The sequence below is a fragment of the Drosophila willistoni genome, unplaced genomic scaffold, assembly GCF_018902025.1.
Source record: "Drosophila willistoni isolate 14030-0811.24 unplaced genomic scaffold, UCI_dwil_1.1 Seg485, whole genome shotgun sequence".
Classification (NCBI taxonomy): Eukaryota; Metazoa; Arthropoda; class Insecta; order Diptera; family Drosophilidae; genus Drosophila; species Drosophila willistoni.
Genome location: NW_025814416.1, coordinates 1,156,237 through 1,169,766, shown reverse-complemented (window position 1 = coordinate 1,169,766; position 13,530 = coordinate 1,156,237).

The window sequence follows — 13,530 nt, the reverse complement described above, 5'->3', positions numbered from 1 at the left end:
CGGGACTCCAAAGGAGGAGCCAGTCCCCAAACTGAAGAAATCAAGAATCAACAAATCTGGTGCGATGACCGGCACCGGAACCGCCTGAGCTCATAGGCCACGGACATCAGCAGCTGAGACTACAAGCGTGAAAAGCAGGCCGCTTTTTACGCCATCGATGGAGCATCAGCGTGCCAACCGGCGACGACCAGCTGATGCTAGAAACTAGACGGAAAGAAGATAACAAGAAGAAAAACAAATAAACAACCTATGTGCTGCGTCACAAATTTTTTTTGAGTGTACTGCGATGCACATTTTTTTTTTGTAATATATAAGTAATCAATGTACAATTGTGCGGCATTAAAGCTGTCCGATTAGAGTGTGGCCTGAAAACCATACGCAAAAGTAGGCAGGAACATATGTAAAAAAAAAAGAGCCTTCAGCTCAAAATACTAATATTAAAGTAAATTCAAGAAAATATATAATGAAATGAAAAATTCAAATTTTTGATTTAAAATCCTTTTTTTTTAAATGGAATGTTTGACAACAAAATAAGTAAATTTGATGATACATTTGATACACCCAATATGGGGTTAATAGACACTAAAACAGTGGACTCCACTGCAAATGTTATTAACAAAATAGAGTCATCAAATGTAGATCTAAAACCAACAAATGTACTTTTATTAATAATTGTGATAATAATGAGCGCATATGTATTATATAAAGCATACAAATTACACAATAAATGTGTAACAAAGAGAGCCTTAAGCCATGCTAATGATCTTGATAAGATCTAAATAACATATGCATCAATTATTGTAACAGTGCATTTACAAAAAAAAAAGATCATTTTCGAAATTTAAAAAAAAAATTATATAAAAAAAAAAAAAATAAAATTAAAAAAAAAAAAAACACAAATATATATATTAATTGGATAAAATGAGCACATTAGAAGATTATTTTAGGAAGATAGTAGATAGGAATACTAGCATTATAGAAGACCTACTAGAGGTTTTTAGAACAGGTAATGTCAATTCGGTACAGAATTCGATAAATTTAGTACAGATTAGAGCAGCATACCTTGATTTGACTGGAGAAGAATTCCCAGTTCAAGGAAGCGCAATGGTACAGATGTGTTTTCTAATTACAGTACCAAATATATGTTGTTTTTCAAATGCAACAGGTACACTTCGCTTCTATCTGATGGACGAAGCACAGCAACAATAGGTTGTCACAAATTAAGTAAACATGAATAAAGTAGAAACTGAACATCTGCAGAAATATATTCCTTTCCTTGATTTCCTGATACACTCAGGACCGGTAAACAAAAAGTACAAGGAAATAAAAATCTGGATACAAAACAACTACAAGTTTAAAAGAAACATTGTGGAACTTATGGAAAAATCCATAAAAATAGCCTATAGCAGACTGTTACTAGAGAAACCTAGGAATAAGGATGTGCCTGCATGGGTGCATAATATTTTTAAAACAGAAATAGAAACTATCAATGTAGTAGAATCAGATGAGGACATCTAAATAAATAAAAAAAAAACCCACAAAAATAAACTTTTAAGCATGGAATGGGAAGAATTAATTACCCATATCCAAAATATTAAAGAAAATTTTAAGAAATCATATAAATGTGTTACACAAAATAGGAATATCCAAAAGGAAACCATAAACAAGCACGCAAAAATCCTAGTTGATTCTTTCAACGAAGCGAGAAACTTAGTGCATGTTAATAGAGAGGGCATAGGTAAAGAAAATTGGTCAAAGATTTCCAATCTATTGATCAAGTTACGAGCAAACCTAATCTCTATAAAAACAAAATATAATCTTGAAATATTCGTACCGACCGTACTTAATTCACCTCTGAGCATAGACACCTCTAAAAAGGAAACAGAGCAAGAAGGTGAAGAATCTGAAACAAGCGAGGAAGAAATAGAAGAGAAAGATCTAAACGATCTAACAATTCCTGCGCTTTTAACACTACCTGATATAGAAGTGTTGTCTGAACAAGACAACGAATCGGACTTAGACATCAATAAAAGTGTAATAAACACAACCAACAGGATGGCAGAATTAAATGCCCGAAGGGCATATGTGAAAGAAATAAGCATATCCATACCTGAGTTTAACGGCTCAAAAATGCAACTCCAAAGATTCATTACAGCTCTGGAGTTGGTGGATATGATGAAAGGAGACTATGAAGATATAGCAGTTCGGGTAATAAAATCAAAAATTGTTGGCCCAACATTATATGAAGTAAACAAAGAGACTTCAATAGAAGCAATAATACAAAAATTGCAAGGCGTTGTAATTGGTGAAACATCCAAGGTTATAAAAGCCAAGTTGAAGAATACAGCTCAGAAAGGTAAAACCGCTGACAAATTTACTTCAGAGATAGACAACTTGCGAAAGACACTGCAATCAGCATATATCGAAGAGGGTATACCTGCAGAAATTGCTAGTAAGAATAGCACAGACGAGGCTATAGAAGCAATGATTGCAAATTGCGATAACAACAGAATTAAAAATATACTTGACTCTGGAAACTTCAAAACCATGGATGAAGCAATAGCAAAGTACTTACAAAAAAGTACTGAAATATCAGGCAATCCAAATACGGTCCTATTTGCTCAAAGAGGCCGTGGTAATCATAATAACAGATATAATTATCGTGGTAGAGGTAATGGTCGTGGTAATTATAATAATTATAACAATTATAATAATAGCTACAACAATGGCCAAAACTATAACCAGAACTACAACCAGAGAGGAAACAACAGAGGCAGAAACAATAACAGAAGGAATAGAGGAAACAACCAACAAAACAGAGGTTATAACTCTAATAATAGCAATGTTAGGGTAGCCCAGAACAATTCGGGAAACTCCCAACAACCTTTAGATACTCAGCAATAAAAAATTACAAGGTTTACACCATCAGTCTCAGTCAAAGCACATTTGTAAGTTTCACTAACGTAGCAACAGGAAAAGAATTAGTATTTTTAATAGACACAGGTGCTGACATATCAATTTTAAAAGAAAATTCCGACAACTTCCAATATATTCAAACAAATCAAATAATAAATATACAGGGAATAAGTCAAGAAATAACAAAATCTAAAGGACTTACTTCCATTGAAATACAAACCTCTAAATACATAATTCCACACGATTTTCATATCGTAAATTTACAATTCGCTATTCCTTGTGATGGAATACTAGGTATCGATTTCATAAGAAAATATAACTGTCAATTAGATTTCAAACCGACTGAGGATTGGCTTATACTTAGACCAAATAATCTACAATATCCCATATATGTGCCAATAGCATACAGTTCTGGCAACAACTCCATAGTTCTGCCAGCAAGATCACAAGTTGTCCGAAAAATTGAAATAACCTCAGCGGAAGACAGTATATTAATTCCGAACCAAGAAATTCAGCATGGTATTTACATAGCAAATACCATAGCATCTTCTCAAAACGCGTTCATAAAATTACTAAATACAACAAACACAAATCAAATAGTCAAGATAAATAACTTGCAGTACGAATCACTTTCGAACTACGAAGTAGTTAAAACAAGTCCAGAAGATAGAGAGAAAACGGTATTAGCGACACTCTCCAAGAATTTCCCACCACAGTTCAATAGCCAACTAACCAAATTATGCACACAGTATAGTGATGTGTTCGGTCTGGATACCGAATCTATAACTACCAATAATTTTTATAAACAAAAGCTGAGACTGAAAGATGATGAACCAATATATATAAAGAACTACAGAAATCCTCATAGTCAAAAAGACGAGATACAAAAACAAGTCCAAAAGTTAATAGATGACAAAATAGTTGAACCATCGGTATCAGCTTATAACAGCCCACTGTTACTTGTACCAAAGAAATCACTGCCTAATTCCGAAAAGAAAAAATGGCAATTAGTAATTGACTATCGTCAGATCAATAAAAAATTGTTGTCCGATAAATTCCCACTCCCAAGGATTGATGATATTCTAGATCAACTGGGAAGGGCGAAGTACTTTTCGTGCCTGGATTTAATGTCAGGTTTTCATCAGATAGAACTCGAAAAAGAGTCACGAAATGTTACATCCTTTTCAACAAACAATGGTTCATATCGCTTCACGCGATTACCATTTGGTCTAAAGATAGCGCCAAATTCATTCCAGAGAATGATGACTATAGCATTCACTGGACTTGAACCTTCTCAAGCATTCCTTTGTATGGACGATTTAATAGTCATTGGTTGTTCTGAAAAACATATGCTCAATAACTTAACAGATGTGTTTGAGAAATGTAGGCAACACAACCTAAAATTACATCCCGAAAAATGTTCATTTTTTATGCATGAAGTCACCTTTTTGGGGCATAAATGCACAGACAAAGGAATCTTGCCTGATGACACAAAATACGACGTCATCCAAAATTATCCAGTCCCCCACGATGCGGACAGCGCTAGAAGATTCATTGCATTTTGCAACTATTATCGAAGATTTATACAAAACTTCGCTGAATATTCTCGTCACATAACAAACCTATGTAAGAAAAATGTTAAATTCGAATGGACAAGTGATTGTCAAAATGCGTTCGAGCATTTGAAATCAGCACTAATGAACCCAACTCTATTACAGTACCCAGATTTTAGCAAAGAATTTTGCATAATCACCGACGCAAGCAAATACGCATGTGGAGCAGTCCTAACACAAAATAAAAGTGGACTACAGCTTCCAGTAGCATACGCGTCTAGATCCTTTACAAAAGGTGAGAGTAATAAGAGTACAACTGAACAAGAGTTAGCAGCGATTCACTGGGCAATCACGCACTTCAGACCATACATTTATGGTAGACATTTCACTGTCAAAACAGATCACAGAGCATTAACTTATTTGTTTTCAATGACAAATCCAAGTTCCAAGCTAACTAGAATGCGACTTGAACTCGAGGAGTATAATTTTACAGTAGAGTATCTAAAGGGGAAAGATAATTTCGTAGCCGACGCGCTATCAAGAATAACAATACAGGACTTACAAAATATACAAACGAGTAACAAACTTCTGAGAGTCACTACCAGAAATCAAAGTAAACAGTCAAATTCCTGCGCAGGAAAAGAAAAAGAAAATAATATAAAAGAGTTGCAAAAGCAATCTCTTAATGCTTCTAAGCCCAACGTATATGACGTCATTGTAAATGACGAAGTACGAAAAGTAGTGACCTTGCGGATAACTGATTCTTTAACCACATTCAAACATGGCAAGAAAGTTATAGCAAGAATTGACATTTGCAATATGTATACCAATGGAATTCTTGATTTAGGTCAATTTTTTCAAAGGCTCGAAAAAGAAGCCGGTATAATCAACATCAGTAAAGTCAAAGTGGCACCGAGCGAAAAGATCTTTGAAACCGTTTCAATAGAATCTTTCAAAAATATGGGCAACAAAATATTGAAATTTTTAAGAGTAGCGCTACTCAAGCCGGTGACCCTATTATTAAATAATGATAAAGAAAAAGAAGCAATACTGTTTACGTTCCACGATGACCCCATACAAGGAGGTCATACTGGAATATCGAGAACTACAGCCAAAATAAAAAGGCATTATTATTGGAAAAATATGACACGAGATATATCTCAATATATAAAAAAATGTAATAAGTGTCAAAAAGCAAAAATAACAAAGCACACAAAAACTCCGTTAATTATAACTGAAACGCCACAACAGGCTTTCGATAGGGTTATTGTGGATACGATCGGTCCACTCCCAAAATCAGAACACGGAAATGAATACGCAGTAACCTTAATCTGCGATTTAACAAAATACTTAGTAATAATACCAATTATAGATAAAAGTGCAAAAACAGTAGCGAAAGCTATATTTGAAGATTTCATTCTGCGGTACGGTCCTATGAAGACGTTCATTACGGACATGGGAACAGAATACCGAAACTCAATAATTGAAGATTTATGCAAAAACTTGCAAATAAAAAAGATAACTTCAACCGCACATCATCACCAGACTGTAGGCACTGTGGAGCGAAGCCACAGAACACTAAATGAATTTTTACGATCATACATTTCAGTCGACAAAACTGACTGGGATGTATGGATAAGATACTTCGAATATTGTTTTAATACAACACCCTCTATGGCACATGGTTATTGTCCATATGAGTTGGTATTCGGTAAAACTTCAAATTTACCACAACAATTTAATAGTGTTGATAAGATAAATCCACTATATAACATAGAAGATTATGCTAAGGAATCAAAATTTAGATTAGAACAGGCTTATAAGAGAGCAAGAATTATGTTAGAACAGCATAAAGCAAAGAATAAGGAAATATATGATAGAAAAGTAAAAGATATTGAATTAGAAATAGGAGATAAGGTTTTATTACGTAATGATACGGGTCATAAGTTAGAATCTAAGTATTTAGGCCCATACATCATAGAAGAAATAAAAGATAGGGATAACATTTTAATTAAAGATACAAAGAATAAGAAACAATTAGTGCATAAAGATAGGTTAAAGATCTTAACCAATTAATATATATATATATATATATATATATATATAAAAAAAAAAAAAATATAATAATAATAAAAATAAAACAAAGAACATAAATTTGAATAAATAAATAACAAACATTTAATGACACTATACATACACAAGTATAATTTTGACAGATGTATCATTAAATAAACACTCAAACACTCAAAAAAAAAAAAAAAAAAAAAAACAATAGTCAGTAAATAAATCTCTATATAATAAAAAATTAGAAAATAACTCCATATAATTACGTTATTTTTCTAAAGAGGGGGGATGTAGCATGTTGTGGAATAACATTAACAACAATACAAACATATTGTAGCAATTAGTTACAATATTTATGTGCGCAACATTCAAGTGCATTTGCCTCTTAAGTAACATGACCACCCATGAGTGCATGGTGCTGGACAATTGCTGTGTCGGCAAATATAACACGCGCGGCCGCTTTGGCCCAAGATGCAATATGATACATCCTCACTCCACCGCTGCGACGGTACATAAACATACATACTCTTATGTAAACATTTATACATTTATACATAAGTATGTTTATACATAAGCATACCGCTCCTCTGCCTGCATGACCAGCAGCGCAGCTACGCGGTCTTAGCTATAGACGACAATTGTTATAGAATTAAGATTCATTGAATAAAACCAAGCCAACCTAAACAGAACATATTATTCTTCTCTAAATAAATTTGTGAAATAATATGAAACATCGAACCTTTTATATTACATATCACCTAGTAAGGAAAACATGTTTTTCGTACCTATCGGTGCCCTTGGGGCAATGGTTTTGCTTTTTTTTCTTTTCTTCGCAATTGAAGAAGATTCAGCTCAGGAGATAAACGAGTGAAAGTTTGATCGCGACGAGCTTATCACCGATGACGTCTGTTCTCGCGGAGTTCTAGACGCTGGCTAAAAGTTTATAATTATTTCTCTCCTTTTTTGGGATCACTTATTACTAGTTTCTTTATCAATTTTTTATTATTTTTCTTTTTTAAGTGCGGGAAAATTCTTTATTAAGGATTTTATAAATTTCTTTATTTTTTGTTTTTCTTTGTTTCTTTCTTTTTAAATTTTAACTTTCGTTTTGGTCCATAATTTTTCCTCCACTGTGTCTGCACAAATTCTTATTTCTTATTGTGTTTTCCAATTTTATTTGGCGTAACTTACATTATTACTAACATCTTCGGTGCTTTTACTGATCGGCTTAAAGGAGGACTCGCTTTTCCAACGTTGAAGGTTCTAACGCTCCTAGGCAAACACTTTCGGTTTTCCTCTGAACAGATCTTGGAGGAAATACGAGCGATAAATTTGACCCTGTCCGATTCTTGGGGTTGTTCGATTTAGCGTTTTTATTTCGTTGACACTTAAGGCATTGAACGGTTTTCTCGGTCACGACCACTGCTATTTTTCACTAATACTCGCTCCCTGCTCGGGAGCCAATTAAAACATAAAGTTTTTATTTAAAGTTAGTTTATTATATTTACAGTATATTTAAAGTATACTGAAAGATTCGGATTTATGAGTGAATTCCGCGGAGCTAATGCGAAGATACCGGATAATTTGAACTTAGGCTCAAGACTAATTTGCTATGAATCGATTATGTTGGATGAAGGTTTGGGTACTTGAAGTCGTCGCTGTCGGCGGCGTTGGCTGAGTCCAATAGTCCACTAAGTGCGTGGGACCATTCTTTGTTTACACATGTGTGCAAGACAATTCTTTGTTTATTGCCGAAAATTATGGCGTGATTCTGGGTATGCCCCGAACCCGACACCATTCTTCAAGGGCCTGGGAAAGTGGGGTGCAGGCTTGTTGTTTATCCTAGCAATCGGACTGTAACTTGGGATAGGCGATCATGCGACTAATGGGCATGTGATGATGGTGTGGGGTTGACCAACGGTCATTGCATGTGATGATGAAATAGGGTCTGCCAATGGTCATACGATTAATGAGCATGTACAACACATGCTCTTGGCTTGGCCTAAATAAGCTAAACATGTAACTTCGACGAAAATAAATAAACTCAGATTCGAGTATACAACGAATAACCTACCGCCACGCTGACCAACACGATCAAGCCTATAAGTCATAAAATTATTAGAAAGAATTTTGTTATTCACAACAGAAAAATTGAGCTAATTTTCAGAAAAAGTTAATATGTAAGATTTGGCTAATATGTGGCACAGAACAGTTTCGAGAGCTTGGTAAGAATTTACATTTTGATAATGATAGCAAAGACTAGACGTTATTAGTTGGTTGAAGCAGACAACGATGAAGATAAATTAAGAAGGTGTACAGGCAACGGGCGGGAGCGTTTATAAGTCCAATAATTATTGGACGGAAACTTTTAACAAACATTTAGTGGAGGCGGAGGAGCATGGGAATCCACTAGTGATTGGGAGCCAGCATGATTCTGTAATTGATCAGAGTTCCCGTGAGGGATAGATTGAGGTACACCAGGGCTTGTATTGGGTACTTCAATCTGAAAAGAAGAGCATAAAGAGGGACAAGAATATAGTGTAGGCGAAAGTAAGATGGGAGAGGATGTAATAGAGAGGGGTGGCGACCGCTTAAGAGGCAACTCAAGGGCACACTTTTGGGGCAATTTCTCAGAAGGTGGAACGAACTTGAGTTGCGACATAAAATGTACGCTAGACTCACACTCATTGGTCAGTTGTTTGGCCAGTTTGTTTAAAGAAAGAAATTTTAAACGAAGATCCCTGTACATACGGCTTTTATCTAGCTGCTGACACAAGAAGGGCAAGTCCAGCGCATTAAGCCAAGCTCAGACACAGACAAACCAGAAAATTTGTAATAGTCAAGGCCATTAAGGCGAACACATTTTAATTGAATTAGATTATCACAGAGCCAACCAGTTATTGCTATATAGTGATCATTAAAACGATCAGCATGCCTGCAAGTAGGTAGGCAACGAAAACAAACAAAAACACAAGGCAAAATTATATTTACAATAGTTACAAATAAAACAAAAAAAACGGCTAGAGCGCACAACACAAATAAAAATTCAATTAAAACACAAGGGTGTCAAGCAAAACTCACCCACGAAAGGGTAAACTGAGCACAATTATTAATTGAGAGAGACAATAAATAGGAATAAAAAATCAGGAGCTATGAAAAACACGACCTTCACGTCAGAGAGCAGAAGTATCATGTCTCCATACATATATATTTATCCATATACATTATTATATCCATTTTACTCTTATATATATATCTCCGTTTATAAAAACAAATATATACAGATATATTTTTTACATCCATTTTTATATACATATTTATATCCATTTTATATCTATATATATATTAAATGTGTCTCTTTTTTTTTCCCAACATATATATTTTTATCCGTTTTGGGTGTGTTCGTAGATTGTTCCGTCCATACCTTTATTCACTGGGATACTTTTCCGACGCTACGCTTGAGAAAATTGTCCCTCAATCATACAGTCCGATTCTTATCGCTTTTTTCCAAAAAACTATACGCGATCTCGAATTTTGAGTATGCCCACGGAGCCATCCAACACCACCCGGTTGTCTAACAGCCTCTCGTCTCCCTCCTGATAAAGATCGGCCTCCGAAAACTCCAGTGACCTAGAGGCGTACATACCTAGCAAGACCCCGCCTTGTCGCACTTATTCGCGACTTCAGCGATTCTCTTCTTCAGCTTCGCAAAAGCTCTGCTAAAGGCTCGAGTTCCAGCAAAGGTAGTTCCAAAGTTGTGACCCAGTGTCCCGACCCTCCGATCACCAGATCCGTGTCCCACCAGCACAGAAAGCAATCAACCATATCTCTCTCTGACTTCGTTCTGGCGTGCGACGCGTCGACCATGTTCGAGACTCGTGAGAGTGAAGTCGAACATGTCAACTCAAGTCGCGTTGGACAACCGTCGAAACGGAATATTCCCGTTGTTAAAAGGCCTTGACAGCCTTACCATAAAAGAGAAGTAAGAGTACACTTTCTCAGTGTTTGTGCGGTGCGGCACGTTGTTTGGATAACGCATCGAGCAGCTGTCGGTACAGACTGCGAGTCATGTGGGTCGGCCAACAGCTCCGTCGGGGCCTCGGATATTACTACAGAAAATTACGATGTCATGCTCATCGCCATCTGTACTAGCAAGTTGACGAAATCCACAATCCACAATATCCATGCATTCTCTCCCATAATCACCCAAAACGGCTATGCCCAAGTTCCCTGGGCATGTCCGTCCTAAGGCAAGCGAAAACTATCAGACCGCATGGCTTCTGCTTCAACTGTTTCGGTCGGGGTCGTCAAATGAGAGACTGCTCAGTGGGAATAGTAGACATACGTGCAAGGAGCGTCATCAAACCTTGTTGCATCCTAGGAAATATTAAATATTCCAGTATTGAACTGACTATCATTGTTGGCTTGGCTTAATAAGACCATGCTCACCTTTGTTACCAACCGCGTATATAGCATCCAAGAGCACCAGTGCTCAGCGCTGGTCACATGTGCGTTCCGAGAACAACCGTGCAGATCTTGCAAGTCGTGGGGTCTCCGCTGCCGAGTTATCGGTCAGCAGCCTCTGGTGGCATGGGCTTGACTGTCTTCGGCGTGATCCCAAGTGCTGGCCAACTCTCATTAGTGAACTTGCGAAAACTAAGCTGGAGCAACGCCTCAACAATGACGAATTGGTATCCGTTGAGCGGGTCTTGATTCGGATCGCACAGCGCCGCGGAAATACAGGCCCAACATGGGTTACTTGGGGATCATGGGGTCGCCTACAAGCAGCTGAATCCGTCCGCTACGTCGAGAGTTCTCGTGCTTATCGTTACACACTTTACGCGCCTGCTCGTTAAATTCGCCCACAGCGCACTTACTCCGATAACGGCAAAACCTTCGAAGGGCCTCGAAGGTGCTCGAGAATTCATTCCCCCAGCAGATGTAGCCCTGGTATTTCATTCAGCCGAGCGTGCCCCATTTTGGGAGGAATATGTCAAGTCGTGGTCAAAAGTTTCAAGACTATTTTACAAGTCCACTTGTAGCGACAAGTACACATTTAAGGAACTTTCAACTGTACCGATGTCGTTAATCAACAGATGGCAGCGAGTGAAGTCAATCCTCCAAGCCTTCTGCCGCCGCTGGAAGCACGAGTACCTTAAAGAGCTCCACAAACGGAATAACAGGAACAAGACAACCTTCCCTCCAAGCAGTGGCGCTGAGGACGAATTGAAATTCCGGGCCTGATTGTCTCGTCCAAGTAGCTGACGCCCGAACAGCGCGCGGCTCTAATCGACGACCCTCTACGAAACTTATTTTGTTCCAAGACGGGAGCGGCCCTGCGCCTAAAAAGCCATAATGGCCAGAGGGATCAGAAGATCCTTTAAATGCTGTTTCCGAGTGTCCTCGTCTCAGTAACATTTTAATCATCTCCTTCGAGTTGATTAATCCGCGTTCCCTTCCGTAATTTCTTTTCGTTTCAGTCACACCTTTCCACATGGGAAGGTCTGGCCTCCACACTCCTACGGATGTCGGGTGTGCCGAGGAGTCTGCGGTTCCAAAACCTTCGAGCTGAGAAGCGCCTCTGGGTGGTTATAATCAACAAATGCTGCCTCAATTGCTTGGCAAACGATCACTTGTCTGAGGCGTACCTGGGTCGTCACGGAAGCCAACGGTGCGGGCAAAAGCATCCTACGATGCTTCATATTGCCGACCAACCCCCCAGGCGTCGCTTCGTTGCCCGACGTCGGAGCCATAGCGACGTGGTCCCCCGGGGTGATACTCGGCGAATACGGTCACACCAGGGGGCGTGACTTGTGTTCTGACCCGCCATTATTAATTCGGTTTGAGTTTTTTTACGACCCCACGTATCTTTTCTTATTTTAACCCGCTCAACTCGTGTGTGAAATATCCATCATCTGTAAATAAATAAAGATGAAAACGAAGTATTCTGCGCGTATTAATTTTTTTTGGCACACCCCCACCGACTCGACTCACCCATACCAGGAAAAACCGTCTAAAAAATTTTACTTTTGAGATAGTGACAGTAGAGCAAACACACACACATACTGACACAACGTTATCTGGGGTCCAAGTTTTCCCACGATTTCTTTCACCAAAGGTCGCTAACTCCTGGAACTTTCTCGTTGCTTTTTGACATCCTCCTTTTTCCTTATGACTTGGAGTTATCCACTACCGGTGAAAACAACAGCTGTACACCAGTGTTAGAAAGCAGCGCTTCAGCTTGGTCGCAGAGGGTGCCCAAGCTCTCCTGGTCAGCTCCCGGAAAACATTGCATACTTTCGGGATCAGCCAAATGAACCTCCAAGATTGAAATTGAACGATAAGAGAAAACCATGCAGCCGACTCAATTACATCAATTCCTTCGAGAAGCCCCTAAATCCACAAAGCATCTGTCCTTCTATTCCTACCAAGGCTTGTGGTCTGAGTCTGCGCCTTTTGTATAGCTTAAGAAATGTTTACATATTTATGCATAAGGCCGGCAAAAAGTCGTCGCATGGGAGAGAGGACGTATCATTTACATTTGGTGACAGACATCGCGCGTGTTAATTGTGCCGACTCAGCACTGTCCAGTCCCATGCATTTATGTCTAGTCTTGTGGCCAATAAATACATGGTACTTGAGTATGTATGTTTGTATATAAATAATGCAACAAAAGTGCTAGTGGTGCAATTTTTAAATTCGCAACTGTATTTGCGTTTTACAGCAGTTGCTTCCTGATATTTTTAAGTGAATTTTTTGAAAAGCTCCCAATTTCGATTCGGCAAAAAATCGACTGAAGCGACAAAGTTTACCTAATTTTTCCCCATTTCGATGAAAAATATCACATTTGACAGAAAACTCCCACTTAACTTTATTTCCTAACAAAAGAAAACAATACTTTAGATTTAATTAATCATTGTCATACTCGACGCCCTGGCATCGTGATGAGATAAAACAAATTTAAAACATATGATGTAACCTGGAATTCTTCACAATT